Source organism: Ambystoma mexicanum, chromosome 6p (assembly GCF_040938575.1).
Source record: "Ambystoma mexicanum isolate Mex_15411 chromosome 6p, UKY_AmexF1_1, whole genome shotgun sequence".
In the NCBI taxonomy this organism is placed as follows: Eukaryota; Metazoa; Chordata; class Amphibia; order Caudata; family Ambystomatidae; genus Ambystoma; species Ambystoma mexicanum.
In genome coordinates, this window is record NC_090935.1 from 1,347,001,719 (window position 1) to 1,347,020,615 (window position 18,897).

The following is an 18,897-nucleotide window of genomic DNA, read 5'->3' on the forward strand; positions in this document are numbered from 1 at the left end:
GGTTTCCCACAATACAAACAAAGCTGTTGTCTTCTTTTGTACCGCTCTTGTTTTGTTAATGGAGGCTGTATGCCTCCAATCTGCATGGGTTCTACAGCATTTTCAGGTACACGGGGTGTGTTTTCCCTTGGTCGAACATACACGGTCCGACGGTCCATCTTAGACCGGTCTGCCTTTCGGTCCTGCAACCGGTGGTCTAGCTGCACGACCAGATTTATGAATTCTGAACAGTCTCTGGGTGGATCAACCACCTGGGCTAAGACGTCCTTTAATTCGCCTCGTAAGCCTTGATGGAATAACATGGTTCTTTTGTTTTCTGCCACCTAACTTCGGCAACCAGTCTGTTGAAGGTAGCAATGTACGTTAACAAGTCCTGATTCCCCTGTCGCAGGGACAGAGTTCATTGTCTACTGCTTGTTCCTGGGCATGGCGAGCAAAAAGTGTTTCCATTTCTCTCTGGAACCCCCCAAAGTCATGTAATAGAGGATCGTCATCGGTTACCAACGGCACCGCCCAATCTGCTGCACTACCGCTCAGGTATGATAAGACAAAAGCTACCCGAGCTTGGTCGTTTGGAAATGCTCCAGGCCTACAAAGAAAACGAAGGCGGCACTGATTGATGAATGCTGCATGCTTCCGTGGGTCGCCTGAGAACTTTTCTGGTGGTGCTAGGGGCACTGTTCCAGGTAACGTGATCTGTACCGGAGTGGGTTGTATGGCGGGGTTTTGCATCGTTGGATTACTTCCAGGTAGAGGCGTCTGTCCAGCCTGTGATTGCAAGTATTGCCTGCTAATCTCTTCAGTGCGTTCTTTGGTCACTATTAGGTCTCCCTGGAAGGCATTCGTCTCTTGTCGGGCAGATTGAACCTCAGCACGAAGCTCTCCTAGTAATTGGGCGAATTGGTCCATTTCTGATGTCTCCATGGCGCCCAGGTGGATTTGTTATGGTAGGCTTCGTGTTCTGTTACGCTCACCTGGTATCCACAGGGACGCCACCCAGCTGGGTCACTGGCTGGTATGCTTCTCAGCTTTGCCCTGATGTTGCCTGCAGGGAAGGTTCTGCCTTGTGGTAGAATTAGGCGTGCTCTCCGTCCTGCCTTCTTTGCAGGGGCGCATTGTCTTTCATGGGCGAGTGCTGTCCAGTTACTTCACTGATGCCGACCCGTTTGATATTGTTCAGGTAGGTCTTATTGCTGTTCTTTAGTTTTGTTGCTATCCTGCATGCCTTTCTTTGTTTAAAATGTCTCTTTTTTCTCCCTTATGTATGCAGACCTTCAGCGCGGCAAACTGGCTTGGTTGAGCCCCGCTGGTAAATGATGGCACATTAAGAGCACTATGATGCGGTAAGTAAGCGCTATGCACAGCGCTGAGAAGTCTTGCCTTTGCCAACCTGTGTTTTCCTTCCTTGTAGGTAGCAGTGTTCTTCAGCGCGAGTGGAATGTCCGGAGTGGTGCCAGCCGAGAGGCGACCAGCCAGGTAAGCCTTTTGAGCAGTTCGTAATTTGTAAATGTCTCTTGCCTCTATCTTCCTCTTTCAGGTCGTTTTGTCCGGGAGGCGTGCAGATTCAAGGAAGCTGTTCTCAGTAGCTGCGAGTGTTTAAAGCTGAAGACTGCAGGTAAGATGCTGGTGCTAATGATGTTCCTTTTGTCTCCTTGCAGGTTCTGCTTCTCCGAGGTTCGAGGGAATAGCTGGACACGGTGAGCGTCACATTGCAGGCTGCAAAGTAACACGAAGCATGTTCTGCAGTCAGGGTGTGGTTTATATAGCCCAGGTAAAGTAGTACCAGGGAAAGTAGTTCCAGGCCTGCCACACCCAAAACACCAGACCGCATGGCTTGGTTCTGAGGAACCAAGCTATGTGGATGCCTCCATGTTGGCTGACAATATAATAAAGTAATTCCCAAGTACATTGTTGTTCATGGTGTATGAGCGTGGCGCCATAGGCACCAGGACTGGCCCCATGAGGGCTTTTGAAGAGAATGCCATGCTCTAGAGGCTCGAGTCCTGACTCCACATGGCCAATGGGTTTGCCAGAGGGAATTTTGGGCGAGGGTCGTGACAGCACTCCCCCCTAAGGCCCCTGCCATGGTGTTCCTTCTGTCTGGCCCAGGTTTGTTTGGGAAGTTCTGATGGAATTTCCTGATTAGACGTGGTGCGTGGATATTCTCACTGGGCTCCCAGGATCTATCTGTGGTCCAAATCCTTTCCAATCGATGAGAAAATATAGCTTGGTCCTAGGGTATTTAGAGTCCAAGATATCTTTGACTTTGAATTCTGCTTCTCCGTCAACAAGTATGGGCTTAGGTGGTGTCCCAATCTGTGTGCCGGGTGGCATTGGTTTCAGGAGGGACACATGGAATACCGGGTGGATGTGTAGATTAGGTGGTAAATCCAGTTTCACAGCTGCTGGGTTGATAATTGCCTTAATGGTATAGGGTCCTAAGAATCTGGGATGAAAGGTCCGGGTTCCCTTGATGGGTAGGAATTTAGTGGCTAGCCAAACTTTGTCTCCTACTTGATAATCAGGGGCCTTTTTCCGGTGTTGGTCGGCGAATCTCTTTTGTTTTTCTTTGGCATGAATAAGGTGTTCCTTTGCCCTTTTGAAAGCCTGAGTAATGGTTGTGTGTAGAGTCTTTACCGCTGGCATTTCCAAGCTGGCTGGAAGGTCTAGTTCAGAGGAACGTGGATGTCTGCCATGAAGGGTATAGAAGGGCGTTTGTCCCGTGCTTGAATGCAAAGAATTGTTATATGCATATTCGGCTATCCATAGTAGGTCTTTCCAATTCCTTTGTTCATGGTGCAGCATGCACCGTAAATATTGCTCGAGTGTCTGATTGGTTCTCTCGGTTTGGCCATCCGTTTGGGGATGGTGACTGGTAGATAGCCGAACATCGATCTGCGCCATTGCACAGCATTTTTTCCAGAAGTTTGAAACAAACTGGCTACCTCGATCAGAGACCAGAACCAAAGGGAAGCCATGTAGCTTAACCACCCCCTCCAGGAACACTTTTGCTAAAGTGGCTGCGTCTGGGAGGCCTTTGAGAGGAATAAAATGGGCCATCTTCGAGAATAAGTCCACAACTACAAGGATGGTGTTGAACCCTTGGCTTGGAGGTAGATCAGTGATGAAGTCAAGGGAAAGAGTGTGCCATTGAACTGGAGGAATGTCCAATGGTTGTAGGAGACCAGACGGTTTTTGTTTCTGTGATTTATTTTGTGCGCAGACACCGCAGGCCTGAATATACTGAATGATGTCCTTACACCAGGTAGATCACCAAAAGTTCTCTTTCATCTTAGCTAGGGTTTTCGCGATCCTAGGATGCCTTTCGATCAGTGAATCGTGATAGTTTGAAATAATATGCTGTTGTAATTCCTTCTTGGGCACATATAGGCGATCCCTAAAAAAGGGTAGGTGGTCCTTGATGCTATATTGTTCTCCTTGAGTTTGCCATGCGAGGTAGGCATCAGGATTCATTGTCCATTGGATTTCTTTTTGTAGTTCTGCTTGTTTTAAGGCTGTTGTGATACCCAAGAGTTTGTCTTCAGGTATAATAGGTACTGGGTCTGGAGTTGTATATACTATTTCATCTATGCCCATGCGAGATAAGGCATCCGCCTTTCCGTTTCTGACTCCTGGTCGAAATGTGATTACATAATCATAATCGGCGAAGAAAAGGGCCCACCGTAATTGGCGCGAGGACTGGGCCTTGGCTGTTTTGAGATATTGCAGGTTTTGGTGGTCTGTGATGACTGAAATGGTGTGTCTGGCCCCCAGAAGGTAGTGCCTCCAGGCTTTAAAGGCGGATTTGATAGCCAGGAGTTCCTTGTCCGTGATGGCATAATTAATCTCTGGAGGTGAGAACTTTTTTGACCAGAAGGCCACAGGATGTAGCTGGCCGGTTTCCGGGTCTCTCTGTGAAAGGACAGCCCCCATTGCGAGACTGGACGCATCAGTTTCAACGAAATAAGGGAGGTCTGGACGAGGATGTTGCAGGATTGGAGCGGAGGTAAACCTTTGTTTAAGTTCCTGAAAGGCTTCTTCTGCTTCTTCAGTCCAAGCAAACTTTTTATTGTTTTTTCGTAATAGTACTGTGACTGGGTGCACAACCTGAGAGAAGTCTGGGATGAACCGGTGGTAGAAGTTCGCAAAGCCCAGCATGCTTTGTACCCCTTTCAGAGATGTCGGTGAAGGCCATTTCAGAATGGCATCTACCTTGTGCACGTCCATTCTGATGCCTCCTGGAGTAAGGATAAAACCAAGAAATTCTACTTCGGTGACGTGAAAAAAGCATTTTTCAAGCTTTGCAAACAAGTGATGTTGACGGAGCTTTGTGAGGACTGAACGAACATTCCTGACATGATCTTGTTCCCGAGGCTGAGTATACTAAAATGTCATCTATCTACACTAAGGTGCACACATCAATTAACTCCCTTAAGACGTCATTCATGAAATATTGGAATGCCGCAGGAGCGTTGCATAACCCGAAGGGCATGACTTGATATTCTAACAAGCCGTACTTAGTACAGAAGGCGGTTTTCCAGTCATTTCCTTTTCTGACTCGGACCAGGTGGTACGCTCCTCGAACGTCCAATTTGGTATACATCTGGGCATCTTTAACTTGGTCTAGCATCTCAGGGATATGTGGCAAGGTGTAGCGGTTCTTCACAGTGATCTGGTTCAATGCGCGGTAGTCAATACAGGTTCTCAAGTCTCCTTCCTTTTTCGGTACGAAGAACAAAGGACTGCCTGCCGGGGACTTCGAAGGACGGATAAATCCGTTTGCAAGGTACTGGTCTAAATAGGATTTCAAATGAAGGTTTTCTGGTTCTGTGAGAGCCTAGATCCTGCCACAAGGGATTTGTGCACCAGGAACAAGGTCGATCTGACAGTCATAGGGCCTGTGCGGCGGCAATGTATTGGCTTGGTCCTTTCGGAAAACATCCTGGAAATAATGGTATTCACTTGGCAAGGTATTAGTTGCTCCCAGGGTTGATACTGTCGCTCCGGGAGTCATGGGGATACAGACGTCGGGTTTCTCCTCTTGGTAATAGCAGGCAGGGGAGCAGTCACCGGGGAAGGTTAATTCTTGTGCCTGCCAGTCTATCAAAGGGTTGTGAGCAACCAACCATGACATCCCTAGTATTAGCCTGAACTGAGGTGCCTTGATGAGATCGAATGAAATAGACTCCCGATGTCCGTCCTGACACAGCAAGGTTACCCTGGCTGTGCACTGGGTTACTGGTCCGGAAGCGATTTCTGTCCCATCCACGGTGGTTACCTTGTCCATAGTTGGCTTATAACACAAAGGAAGCCCCATCTCTGCTGCCAGTTCTTGATCAATATAATTTCCAACTGCTCCGCTATCGAAGTATGCTTTAACAGCATGCATTCTTGACGACTGTTGGTGGTTAATTAAGATCACTGTTATTGTAAAGTGCGAGGTCAGCAACTCTTTCTTCTCACTCGACAAACTGACCTCTACGTTTGTCGAGCTTGGTAGTTTCTCGATTCCTTAGCTTCATCCTTCTCTGTGGCCCGACTGTTCTTCTTGGGGGTTTTACTGGACAGTCCTTCAGGAAATGTCCTGGTTTCCCACAATACAAACAAAGCTGTTGTCTTCTTTTGTCCCGCTCTTGTTTTGTTAATGGAGGCCGTATGCCTCCAATCTGCATGGGTTCTACAGCATTTTCAGGTACACGGGGTGTGTTTTTTCTTGGTCGAACATACACGGTCCGAGGATCCATCTTAGACCGGTCTGCCTTTCGGTCCTGCAACCGGTGGTCTAGCTGCACAACCAGATTTATGAATTCTGAACAGTCTCTGGGTGGATCAACCACCTGGGCTAAGACGTCCTTTAATTCGCCTCGTAAGCCTCGATGGAATAACATGGTTCTTTTGTTTTCTGGCCACCTAGCTTCGGCAACCAGTCTGTTGAAGGTAGCAATGTACGTTAACAAGTCCTGATTCCCCTATCGGAGGGGCAGAGTTCATTGTCTACTGCTTGTTCCTGGGCATGGCGAGCAAAAAGTTTTTCCATTTCTCTCTGGAACCCCCCAAAGTCATGTAATAGAGGATCGTCATGGGTTACCAACGGCACCGCCCAATCTGCTGCACTACCGCTCAGGTATGATAAGACAAAAGCTACCCGAGCTTGGTCGTTTGGAAATGCTCCAGGCCTACAAAGAAAACAAAGGCGGCACTCATTGATGAATGCCGCATTCTTCCGTGGGTCGCCTGAGAACTTTTCTGGTGGTGCCAGGGGCACTGTTCCAGGTAACGTGATCTGTACTGGAGTGGGTTGTATGGCGGGGTTTTGCATCGTTGGATTGCTTCCAGATAGAGGCGTCTGTCCTGCCTGTGATTGCAAGTATTGCCTGCTAATCTCTTCAGTGCGTTCTTTGGTCACTAGTAGGTCTCCCTGGAAGGCATTAGTCTCTTGTCGGGCAGAATGAACCTCAGCACGAAGCTCTCCTAGCAATTGGGCCAATTGGTCCATTTCTGATGCCTCCATGGCGCCCAGCTGGATTTGTTATGGTAGGCTTCGTGTTCTGTTACGCTCACCTGGTATCCACAGGGACGCCACCCAGCTGGGTCACTCGCTGGTATGCTTCTCAGCTTTGCCCTGATGTTGCCTGCGGGGAAGGTTCTGCCTTGTGGTAGAATTAGGCGTGCTCTCTGTCCTGCCTTCTTTGCAGGGACGCATTGTCTTTCATGGGCGAGTGCTGTCCAGTTACTTCACTGATGCCGACCCGTTTGATATTGTTCAGGTAGGTCTTATTGCTGTTCTTTAGTTTTGTTGCTATCCTGCATGCCTTTCTTTGTTTAAAATGTCTCTTTTTTCTCCCTTATGTATGCAGACCTTCAGCGCGGCGAACTGGCTTGGTTGAGCCCGGCTGGTAAATGATGGCGCATTAAGAGCGCTATGATGCGGTAAGTAAGCGCTATGCGTAGCGCTGCGAAGTCTTGCCTTTGCTAACCTGTGTTTTCCTTCCTTGTAGGTCGCAGTGTTCTTCAGCGCGAGTGGAATGTCCGGAGTGGTGCCAGCCGAGAGGCGACCAGCCAGGTAAGCCTTTTGAGCAGTTCGTAATTTGTAAATGTCTCTTGCATCTATCTTCCTCTTTCAGGTCGTTTTGTCCGGGAGGCGTGCAGATTCGAGGAAGCTGTTCTCAGTAGCTGCGAGTGTTTAAAGCTGAAGACTGCAGGTAAGATGCTGCTGCTAATGATGTTCCTTTTGTCTCCTTGCAGCTTCTGCTTCTCCGAGGTTCGAGGGAATATCTGGACACGGTGAGCGTCAAGTTGCAAGCTGCAAAGTAACACGAAGCATGTTCTGCAGTCAGGGTGTGGTTTATATAGCCCAGGTAAAGTAGTACCAGGGAAAGTACTTCCAGGCCTGCCACACCCAAAACACTAGACCGCATGGCTTGGTTCTTAGGAAGCAAGCTATGTGGATGCCTCCATGTTGGCTGACAATATAATAAAGTAATTCCCAAGTACATTGTTGTTCATGGTGTATGAGCGTGGCGCCATAGGCGCCAGGACTGGCCCCATGAGGGCTTTTGAAGAGGATGCCAGACTCTAGAGGCCAGAGTCCTGACTCCACCTGGCCAATGGGTTTGCCAGAGGGGATTTTGGGCGAGGGTCGTGACAGCACTTCCCTCTAAGGCCCCTCCCATGGTGTTCCTTCTGGCTGGCCCAGGTTTGTGTGGGAAGTTCTGTTGGAATTTCCTGATTAGACGTGGTGCATGGATATTCTCACTGGGCTCCCAGGATCTATCTTGTGGTCCAAATCCTTTCCAATCGAGAAAATATAGCTTGGTCCTAGAGTATTTAGAGTCCAATATATCTTTGACTTCGAATTCTGCTTCTCCGTCAACAAGTATGGGCTTAGGTGGTGTCCCAATCTGTGTGCTGGGTGGCATTGGTTTCAGGAGGGACACATGGAATACCGGGTGGATGTGTAGATTAGGTGGCAAATCCAGTTTCACAGCTGCTGGGTTGATAATTGCCTTAATGGTATAGGGTCCTAAGAATCTGGGATGAAAGGTCCGGGTTCCCTTGATGGGTAGGAATTTAGCGGCTAGCCAAACTTTGTCTCCTACTTGATAATCAGGGGCCTTTTTCCGGTGTTGGTCGGCGAATCTCTTTTGTTTTTCTTTGGCATGAATAAGCCTGAGTAATGGTTGTGTGTAGAGTCTTTACTGCTGGCATTTCCAAGCTGGCTGGAAGGTCTAGTTCAGAGGTACGTGGATGTCTGCCATGAAGGGTATAGAAGAGCGTTTGTCCCGTGCTTGAATGCAAAGAATTGTTATATGCATATTCGGCTATCCATAGTAGGTCTTTCCAATTCCTTTGTTCATGGTGCAGCATGCACCGTAAATATTGCTCGAGTGTCTGATTGGTTCTCTCGGTTTGGCCATCCGTTTGGGGATGGTGACTGGTAGATAGCCGAACATCGATCTGCGCCGTTGCACAGCATTTTTTCCAGAAGTTTGAAACAAACTGGCTACCTCGATCAGAGACCAGAACAGAAGGGAAGCCATGTAGCTTAACCACCCCCTCCAGGAACACTTTTGCTAAAGTGGCTGCGTCTGGGAGGCCTTTGAGAGGAATAAAATGGGCCATCTTTGAGAATAAGTCCACAACTACAAGGATGGTGTTGAACCCTTGGCTTGGAGGTAGATCAGTGATGAAGTCAAGGGAAAGAGTGTGCCATGGAACTGGAGGAATGTCCAATGGTTGTTTGAGACCAGACGGTTTTTGTTTCTGTGATTTATTTTGTGCGCAGACACCGCAGGCCTGAATATACTGAATGATGTCCTTACACCAGGTAGACCACCAAAAGTTCTCTTTCATTTTAGCTAGGGTTTTCGCGATCCTAGGATGCCTTTCGATCAGTGAATCATGATAGTTTGAAATAATATGCTGTTGTAATTCCTTCTTGGACACATATAAGCGATCCCTAAAAAAGGGTAGGTGGTCCTTGATGGTATATTGTTCTCCTTGAGTTTGCCATGCGAGGTGGGCATCAGGATTCATTGTCCATTGGATTTCTTTTCGTAGTTCTGCTTGTTTTAAGGCTGCTGTGATACCCAAGAGTTTGTCTTCGGGTATAATAGGTACTGGGTCTGGAGTTGTATATACTATTTCATCTATGCCCATGCGAGATAAGGCATCCGCCTTTCCGTTTCTGACTCCTGGTCGAAATGTGATTACATAATCATAATCGGCGAAGAAAAGGGCCCACCGTAATTGGCGCGAGGACTGGGCCTTGGCTGTTTTGAGATATTGCAGGTTTCGGTGGTCTGTGATGACTGAAATGGTGTGTCTGGCCCCCAGAAGGTAGTGCCTCCAGGCTTTAAAGGCGGATTTGATAGCCAGGAGTTCCTTGTCCGTGATGGCATAATTAATCTCTGGAGGTGAGAACTTTTTTGACCAGAAGGCCACAGAATGTAGCTGGCCGGTTTCCGGGTCTCTCTGTGAAAGGACAGCCCCCATTGCGAGACTGGACGCATCAGTTTCAACAACATAAGGGAGGTCTGGACGAGGATGTTGCAGGATTGGAGCGGAGGTAAACCTTTGTTTAAGTTCCTGAAAGGCTTCTTCTGCTTCTTCGGTCCAAGCAAACTTTTTATTGTTTTTTCGTAATAGTACTGTGACTATGTCACAACCTGAGAGAAGTCTGGGATGAACCGGTGGTAGAAGTTCGCAAAGCCCAGCATGCTTTGTACCCCTTTCAGAGATGTCGGTGGAGGCCATTTCAGAATGGCATCTACCTTGTGCACGTCCATTCTGATGCCTCCTGGAGTAAGGATAAAACCAAGAAATTCTACTTCGGTGACGTGAAAAAAGCATTTGTCAATCTTTGCAAACAAGTGATGTTGACGGAGCTTGGTGAGGACTGAACGAACATTCCTGACATGATCTTGTTCCCGAGGCTGAGTATACTAAGATCTCATCTATCTACACTAAGGTGCACACATCAATTAACTCCCTTAAGACGTCATTCATGAAATATTGGAATGCCGCAGGAGCGTTGCATAACCCGAAGGGCATGACTTGATATTCAAACAAGCCGTACTTAGTACAGAAGGCGGTTTTCCAGTCATTTCCTTTTCTGACTCGGACCAGGTGGTACGCTCCTCGAAGGTCCAATTTGGTATAAATCTGGGCATCTTTAACTTGGTCTAGCATCTCAGGGATAAGTGGCAAGGGGTAGCGGTTCTGCACAGTGATCTGGTTCAATGCGCGGTAGTCAATACAGGTTCTCAAGTCTCCTTCCTTTTTCGGTACGAAGAACAAAGGACTGGCTGCGGGGGACTTCGAAGGATGGATAAATCTGTTTGCAAGGTACTGGTCTAAATAGGATTTCAAATTAAGGTTTTCTGGTTCTGTGAGAGCCTAGATCCTGCCACAAGGGATTTGTGCACCAGGAACAAGGTCGATCTGACAGTCATAGGGCCTGTGCGGCGGCAATGTATTGGCTTGGTCCTTTCGGAAAACATCCTGGAAATAATGGTATTCACTTGGCAAGGTATTAGTTGCTCCCAGTGTTGATACTGTCGCTCCGGGAGTCATGGGGATACAGACGTCGGGTTTCTCCTCTTGGTAATAGCAGGCAGGGGAGCAGTCACCGGGGAAGGTTAATTCTCGTGCCCGCCGGTCTATCAAAGGGTTGTGAGCAACCAACCATGACATCCCTAGTATTAGCCTGAACTGAGGTGCCTTGATGAGATCGAATGAAATAGACTCCCGATGTCCGTCCTGACACAGCAAGGTTACCCTGGCTGTGCACTGGGTTACTGGTCCGGAAGCGATTTCTGTCCCATCCACAGTGGTTACCTTGTCCATAGTTGGCTTATAACACAAAGGAAGCCCCATCTCTGCTGCCAGTTCTTGATCAATATAATTTCCAACTGCTCCGCTATCGAAGTATGCTTCAACAGCGTGCATTCTTGACGACTGTTGGTGGTTAATTAAGATCACTGTTATTGCAAAGTGCGAGGTCAGCAACTCTTTCTTCTCACTCGACAAACTGACCTCTACGTTTGTCGAGCTTGGTAGTTTCTCGATTCCTTAGCTTCATCCTTCTCTGTGGCCCGTCTGTTCTTCTTGGGGGTTTTACTGGACAGTCCTTCAGGAAATGTACTGGTTTCCCACAATACAAACAAAGCTGTTGTCTTCTTTTGTCCCACTCTTGTTTTGTTAATGGAGGCCGTATGCCTCCAATCTGCATGGTTTCTACAGCAGTTTCAGGTACACGGGGTGTGTTTTCCCTTGGTCGAACATACACGGTCCGAGGATCCATCTTAGACCGGTCTGCCTTTCGGTCCTGCACCCGGTGGTCTAGCTGCACAACCAGATTTATGAATTCTGCAAAGTCTCTGGGTGGATCAACCACCTGGGCTAAGACGTCCTTTAATTCGCCTCGTAAGCCTCGATGGAATAACATGGTTCTTTTGTTTTCTGGCCACGTAGTTTCGGCAACCAGTCGGTTGAAGGTAGCAATGTACGTTAACAAGTCCTGATTCCCCTGTCGGAGGGACAGAGTTCATTGTCTACTGCTTGTTCCTGGGCATGGCGAGCAAAAAGTTTTTCCATTTCTCTATGGAACCCCCCAAAGTCATGTAATAGAGGATCGTCATGGGTTACCAACGGCACCGCCAATCTGCTGCACTACCGCTCAGGTATGATAAGACAAAAGCTACCCGAGCTTGGTCGTTTGGAAATGCTCCAGGCCTACAAAGAAAACGAAGGCGGCACTGATTGATGAATGCTGCATGCTTCCTTGGGTTGCCTGAGAACTTTTCTGGTGGTGCCAGGGGCACTGTTCCTGGTAACGTGATCTGTACCGGAGTGGGTTGTATGGCAGGGTTTTGCATCGTTGGATTGCTTCCAGGTAGAGGCGTCTGTCCTGCCTGTGATTGCAAGTATTGCCTGCTAATCTCTTCAGTGCGTTCTTTGGTCACTATTAGGTCTACCTGGAAGGCATTAGTCTCTTGTCGGGCAGAATGAACCTCAGCACGAAGCTCTCCTAGTAATTGGGCCAATTGGTCCATTTCTGATGTCTCCATGGCGCTCAGGTGGATTTGTTATGGTAGGCTTCGTGTTCTGTTACGCTCACCTGGTATCCACAGGGACGCCACCCAGCTGGGTCACTCGCTGGTATGCTTCTCAGCTTTGCCCTGATGTTGCCTGCGGGGAAGGTTCTGCCTTGTGATAGAATTAGGCGTGCTCTCCGTCCTGCCTTCTTTGCAGGGGCGCATTGTCTTTCATGGGCGAGTGCTGTCCAGTTACTTCACTGTTGCCGACCAGTTTGATATTGTTCAGGTAGGTCTTATTGCTGTTCTTTAGTTTTGTTGCTATCCTGCATTCCTTTCTTTGTTTAAAATGTCTCTTTTTTCTCCCTTATGTATGCAGACCTTCAGCGCGGCGAACTGGCTTGGTTGAGCCCCCCTGGTAAATGATGGCGCATTAAGAGCGCTATGATGCGGTAAGTAAGCGCTATGCACAGCGCTGCAAAGTCTTGCCTTTGCCAACATGTGTTTTCCTTCCTTGTAGGTCGCAATGTTCTTCAGCGCGAGTGGAATGTCCGGAGTGGTGCCAGCCGAGAGGCGACCAGCCAGGTAAGCCTTTTGAGCAGTTCGTAATTTGTAAATGTCTCTTGCCTCTATCTTCCTCTTTCAGGTCGTTTTGTCCGGGAGGCGTGCAGATTCGAGGAAGCTGTTCTCAGTAGCTGCGAGTGTTTAAAGATGAAGACTGCAGGTAAGATGCTGCTGCTAATGATGTTACTTTTGTCTCCTTGCAGGTTCTGCTTCTCTGAGGTTCGAGGGAATAGCTGGACACGGTGAGAGTCACGTTGCAAGCTGCAAAGTAAAACGAAGCATGTTCTGCAGTCAGGGTGTGGTTTATATAGCCCAGGTGAAGTAGTACCAGGGAAAGTAGTTCCAGGCCTGCCACACCCAAACACTAGACCGCATAGCTTGGTTCTTAGGGACCAAGCTATGTGGATGCCTCCATGTTGGCTGACAACATAATAAAGTAGTTCCCAAATACATTGTTCTTCATGGTGTATGAGCCTGGCGCCATGAGGGCTTTTGAAGAGGATGCCAGGCTCTAGAGGCCCGAGTCCTGACTCCACCTGGCCAATGGGTTTGCCAGAGGGGGTTTTGGGCGAGGGTCGTGACAGTTCGGTTTCTTATCGGTTCTTCACTCGACTCACTGGCTGTGATGAACCGCTTGATGAACCGCTTGCCTTTCTTCTCCTTCGAGTCAAGTTTGGTAGCACAGTGACCTGCGTCTCTCCCTGGCTTCTTTATCAGCGGAAGAGGGTCTCATGTATCGTAGACATCTGCTGCAACACATGCTGACTATTGTTCACAGTCTTATAATTCCTTCTGCAGAGGTTTCAAGGGCCTTAGTCGGAAAGGGCCAGGTCGCTTCTCACCTTGTCAATCCCTTGGCATGCGCTGTCTTTTTCCTCCTCTTTAACTGCCGTGCTGCGTTAGCTCTCACATCGTGCAGTCTGCCTTGCTTGTTTTGTGCTCTTGTGCTCCACCTTTTATCACTGTGAGGAAGGGAAAGGGCCAGTAGGTGTGTGTTATTTTGGTCAATTGTCTGACTTTGCTTGACCCTTGTATTGGGACATGTCAGGTAAACGGCTCTGGTGTTAGTCCTTTGTCTTCTGTGTTGTGCGGAAGTGTTCGTGTCGGGAAAGGGGGTGCGGGGCAGTGTTTTGCAATATCCTATGTGGTAGGATAGGGAAAGGGTGTTGAAAGAAGGGAATACCGCGTCTCACCCGTCGGTGTCCCACTCCCCAAGGACCCCCCATTGAGGTGATCCTCCCTCACTGGTCCACCCCCAGGAACTGGAAGCAATAGTGATGGCCGTGCCCTTGCCACCTGGATGACAGATCCCCGGGTACTAGCTAGGGAGACACCTTCAGGTTTCTCACAGAGGTCAGTCTCTCTGATGTTGAGGGCATCTCAGTTTATCAGAGCGACACCACCTCCTCTGGATTTCTCTGTCCTTTCTGAGGATGGCAAAGCCGTCGGGGAGAGCTGGTGATAGCAGAGGACCAGAATCTTGATGAAGCCAAGTCTCGGATATCGCTAGTATGTCCAGATTTTGAGTAGTGATCAGGTCATGAATGTCTAGGGCATGTGTCGGGAGCAACCTTGCATTGATAAGGGCACATTTAAGGAGGGCAGGAAAAAGTATGGTGTCTTGGGGGGTGGGAGGCCGTGATTGGAGTAGGTTCTCTGCCAGAATGGTTGAAAGTAGGTATGGGGTGGGCAATGTGGATAGCTCTCTGGCTGGTTTTAATCTTAAGGCCACTTGCATTGTTGTTGGTTGGGTTAGGCTTATCCTGTTTGATACAGTTGAGGCTGGCTCTAGTTAACTTGGCCTGGTGGTGTTTGAGGGCCAGTGGGTTTCTAGCCTCAAGGTTGGAAAGGCTGGGCATGTCACCTTTGAGACCAGGTCATGATCTGATACCCAAGTAGGCATTTCTAGTACTAGTGGGTATAGGGAGGTAATGGGGTTCGGGCCTAAAGCACCTCATGGCTAGTCTGACATCCTTAAATGTAAGGTTTGGTGGAGAGGCATTGAGAATTACAGGACGCCTGTAAGGAGAGGCAGAAGTAGTTGGGTCGGTACGGTGCATGCTTATCGCATCCTGTTGTCCAAGTGTTTTTACACTTGGGCTGGGAGAGGTAATCTGGTACATGTAACGTGGTTGTGGCACAGGCTTGGGTAACGGAGTGGGCAGTAGTGCGATGCAGTTTAGACCACTCTCACTCTGGGGTTCACTGGGGCCTTTATCAGAGATCAGCAATAGGAATGCAGTGTCCCTCCCTGCGGTGTGGTAGAAAATTTGCAGCAGGGTAGTATTCGAAGGGGAGGGCTGGTCGTTTTTGCAGCGCGTAGAATCGTTTCTCCCTGTTCTGGTGCGTTCCCAGTTGTAATAGCAGACAAGACATGGGACAGGTTGGAGTTCGGCGATACTGTTTGACGGTCATGCTTCCGGCAGAGCAGTGCCGGAGGCAAGAAGGGGGTCAGACAGGGGAGCACAGTGAAGGTGCAACAATACAATTTCACAGTACACGTCACAGCAGGAGCAGCGTGGCCATTTCCATGCAAGTTTGCAATAGGCTTTCCTTTGCCATTGTTGGTATTGGGGAAGCAGCGAGGCAGCGGCAAGCAGGGGAGAGCAGAAGAGAGCTGCTGCCACCTTAGGATTCTGCCTTTGGATACTGCCAGCTCCACCAGTTTGCGTTCTGTGGGCCCAGCTAATGGAGGGTCTGCTGGCCAATCCTGTTTGTCAGTACTCCGGTGTGCAGGCCTTTGGAGGCTGTGGCTCGTAGCAGCAGCCATCTTCATAGGTGTTTCCTCCGTATTCAGGCCACTGCAAAATGCACCCTGGCCGTACATGGCCGGACTTATGCATTAACTGTGATTGAAGACGCAGTTCCTAAGGCAGATATGTTCTTGAAACCTTGTGTAGACTGCCAAGAGTTAAATATGATTATGGTACGAAACCAGTACGCTTTGCCACTTAAATTGGTATGATGGCCCAGTTACGAAAAGCAAAACATTTTTCAAATGTAAACTTGAAAAGAGCATATAACCTGGTTCGAATAAAAGAAAAAGGATGAATGGAAGGATGCGCTTAATATCAGGTATGGTCACGCCAAGTACCCAGCTATCCCTTTTGGCCTATGTGATGCCCCGGCCATGCTTCAACACTTCATTATAAATAGCTTTCAGAACTACTGCGCACATTTATCATCCTGTACTTAGACAAATCTATTAGATTTCCCCAGAATCCATGGAAGCCCCCAGGCAAAATAAGGGACGTTTTGAAGAGATTACGAAAGAACATGGTGTTTGTGAAATTGGACGAATTCCAATTTGAGGTTGACTCTGTGGCATCGGATCCACAGAAGGTGCAAGTAGTAAGTGGCGGGTGACCACACCCATGAAAGAAGTTCAACGATTTCTGGGTTTTTAAAATGTTTATAGGAAATGTAGACATCCTTTTTGAGGTAATGTTGAATAGGTTGTCCTATTGGCCAAAAAAGGTCATGAAATGTGTGTGCGGACCAGAGCAAGAACACACATTCACATAGACAAAAAAGACTTACACGCCAGCACCCATCATTCGGCATCCGGATTTTGGGGAAGCCAGAGGTCGCAAGAGGAACCTCTGCCATTTCCACAGCGACCTCTGGCATAATTCTGCAACTTCTGGCCTGGCCTGGAGCCTGGAGCTTGCATTTTTTTTATAAATAGTTTGTTATAAACTATTTATTATAAAAAGGAGCAAGCTCCTGATGCCACCCCAGGCCTGGCTAGAGGAAGCAGCGAGGTGCGCTGGCGCCTTCAGGTTTATTACTCCAGCTATGGTTACTGTGGCGCTGCCCGATGATGAGGCGCGCACGCGACAGCGTGACGTTGCACGCCGCTGCTTGCAGTATAAATAAACGGGGCGTTCCCAACCGCGTCAGTACGACCGGGAAGCCCGAGCCAGAAGGACGTTTGTGGTGTGTGTTCTTCGTGTGCCGGGGCTTACAGGTATCACTGGGGTTCGGGACACACCCCCAACAGTGGCGACGAGGATGGGATATGATGCCTGGTCCCGGCAGTGATAAAATCGATAATTTTTCTCCATGAAATGGAATCGTACTGACATTTCGTTTCGAGTCGTAGGCCGTGCATTACCCACGCGGCTGGCGGTCATTTTGTTCTTCAGGCCATGGAACTTCACTGAGCTCCGGTTTGGGCGGTGAGTGGCATCCAGGCCTAACTTTTGGACACACTGCTAGCAGGCAGTTATACCTGCATGACCATGACCAATTTTTGATTTTTTTTCCAAATTTTGGGTTTCCTACGTCGAGTGTAAGCAAGGAGGAGGGCTACAATGGCTGGGCTTGCATAGCCCACAGTTCCTTCTTGTCTTAATTTTTGGAACAGCTGAAGGCTCAGGCCTTCTTCATCCTCTTCATCATCAGGCTGCTGACTCTGCCGTTCTTCATCCTCTTCATCATCAGGTTGCTGATCCTGCTCTTCTTCATCCTCATCATCATCAGGGAGGAGTGTGGCATCCATACCGTCTGGTGTCTTCATCATCCTCTTCATCATCACCAGGCCTGGTGGCAGTGACTGTGTTGCAGGTGGGGAGACTGTGTTGTGGTGGTGGAGGTTTGAGTTGTGGCCCCCAATTTCCACGCTGGGGGTGCCTGTGCGCTCAAGCCCATGAGTGACTCTGAGGATCAGGAAGGTGGACAACCAGCAGCGGTGCGACAACCTCTCCCAGCTCAAGCAAGAGCCCAGGCCCCACTACCTCCTGCGCAGCCGGTGGTGGTACCGATTGCTCAACCAGGAGCCAAGGCCCCATTGCCCCCAGTACAGCCATTGGTGGTACCGATTGCTCAACCAGGACCTCCTGCCATGACCCAGGTACGTGCCCATGCGGCTCTGCAGCCCATCCCGGAGTTTGATATCTCGGGCCCGCCTTCCAGCTTGGGGCCCAGGTGGAAGAGGTGGGTCGACGCCTGGACATATACTTTCAGGCCGCACAAGTGACAGATGATGACAGCAGGCTGGCGACCATGCTGTACTTCACAGGGCCTTCAGTCCAGGAGGTCTTTCAGTCACTTCCACCAGAGGATGGATCCTATGATCAAGCCAAGACCGCACTTCAGGCACACTTTCTGCCCCTTGCCATCACGGACTACGAGCGTTTTGTGATGTTGTCGGCAAAACAAAAGGAGGATGAGACTTTGGACACCTTCTACTGACGCCTAAGGCGCCTGTCTCTGGCCTGTGCGTGGGGTGATGCGGACAACATGATTAGAACCATGCTTATCCAGGCGTGCCCCTCAGGCAAGCTCAGAAGACAGGTCTTGAGGGAGCCAGGCATCACGCTCCAGCGCATCCTCGAACTCGGGCGGTGTCAGGAGGTGTCCGAGGCTCGGGCAGCTAGAATGGAGGCTGGGTCGTGCTCCATCAAGACCGAGGAGGTGTGTGCCATGTGGCGTGGTGGCAGAGGCTTCAGGAGACCCGGTGGTGGGCCCCGGGATAGAGCTAGAAGATCGGGGGAGTCCTGCCAAAAGTGTGGGTACGATCTGCCCCACCCAACGGAATGTCCGGCAGCTGGAAGGACATGTGGAAGGTGTGGGTTGCCGGATCACTTCTCTAGGGTGTGTAATGCAGCCATGCCTGTGATGGTGCCTAGAGGCCCGGCCCGGTCCGGGTTCCTTCGCCAGGGTCGCCCTCGAATGTTGCCCAGGTGGACCAGAGTGAGGAGGACTCCCAGGTGGAGGAGGCAGACGAAGAGGAGGAAGAGAACATTTTCTTTGTCTCCAGTGTGGGGGTTCTGAAAGGCAAGAACAGGAGACATCCAAGGTGTGTGGTGGAGGTCAATTGCTCGCCGGTCCCGGTCCTGGTGGACACAGGAGCGTCAGTCAACGTGATGGCCGGTGCGCATTACGACACCATGGACAGGCCTCCCAAACTGGTCGCACCTAAAACCTGCATCTTTGCCTTTGGGGGTCTGGAACCCATCCCACTGGACGGTGTGTTTGTGGCAAAGGTGGAGCATGAGGGCACGAAAATCACTGTACTATTGTATGTGACGCCGGTAAGCACAAACACCTTGTTAAGCTGTGCGACGGCAGAGGCCCTTGGCATCGTCGGCTTCACATACTCAGTCTACCTGGAGGACATCAATGATCTGCTTGATAAGTATGCCGCCTTATTCAAGGGGATTGGACAGATGGCCGGTGACCCAGTGCGGTTGCATATTGATGAATTTGTGCAGCCCGTCGCCCTGAAACATCGCAGGGTACCCTTCCACCTTCGTGAGCATGTGGACAAAGAGCTGGACAATCTAGTGAA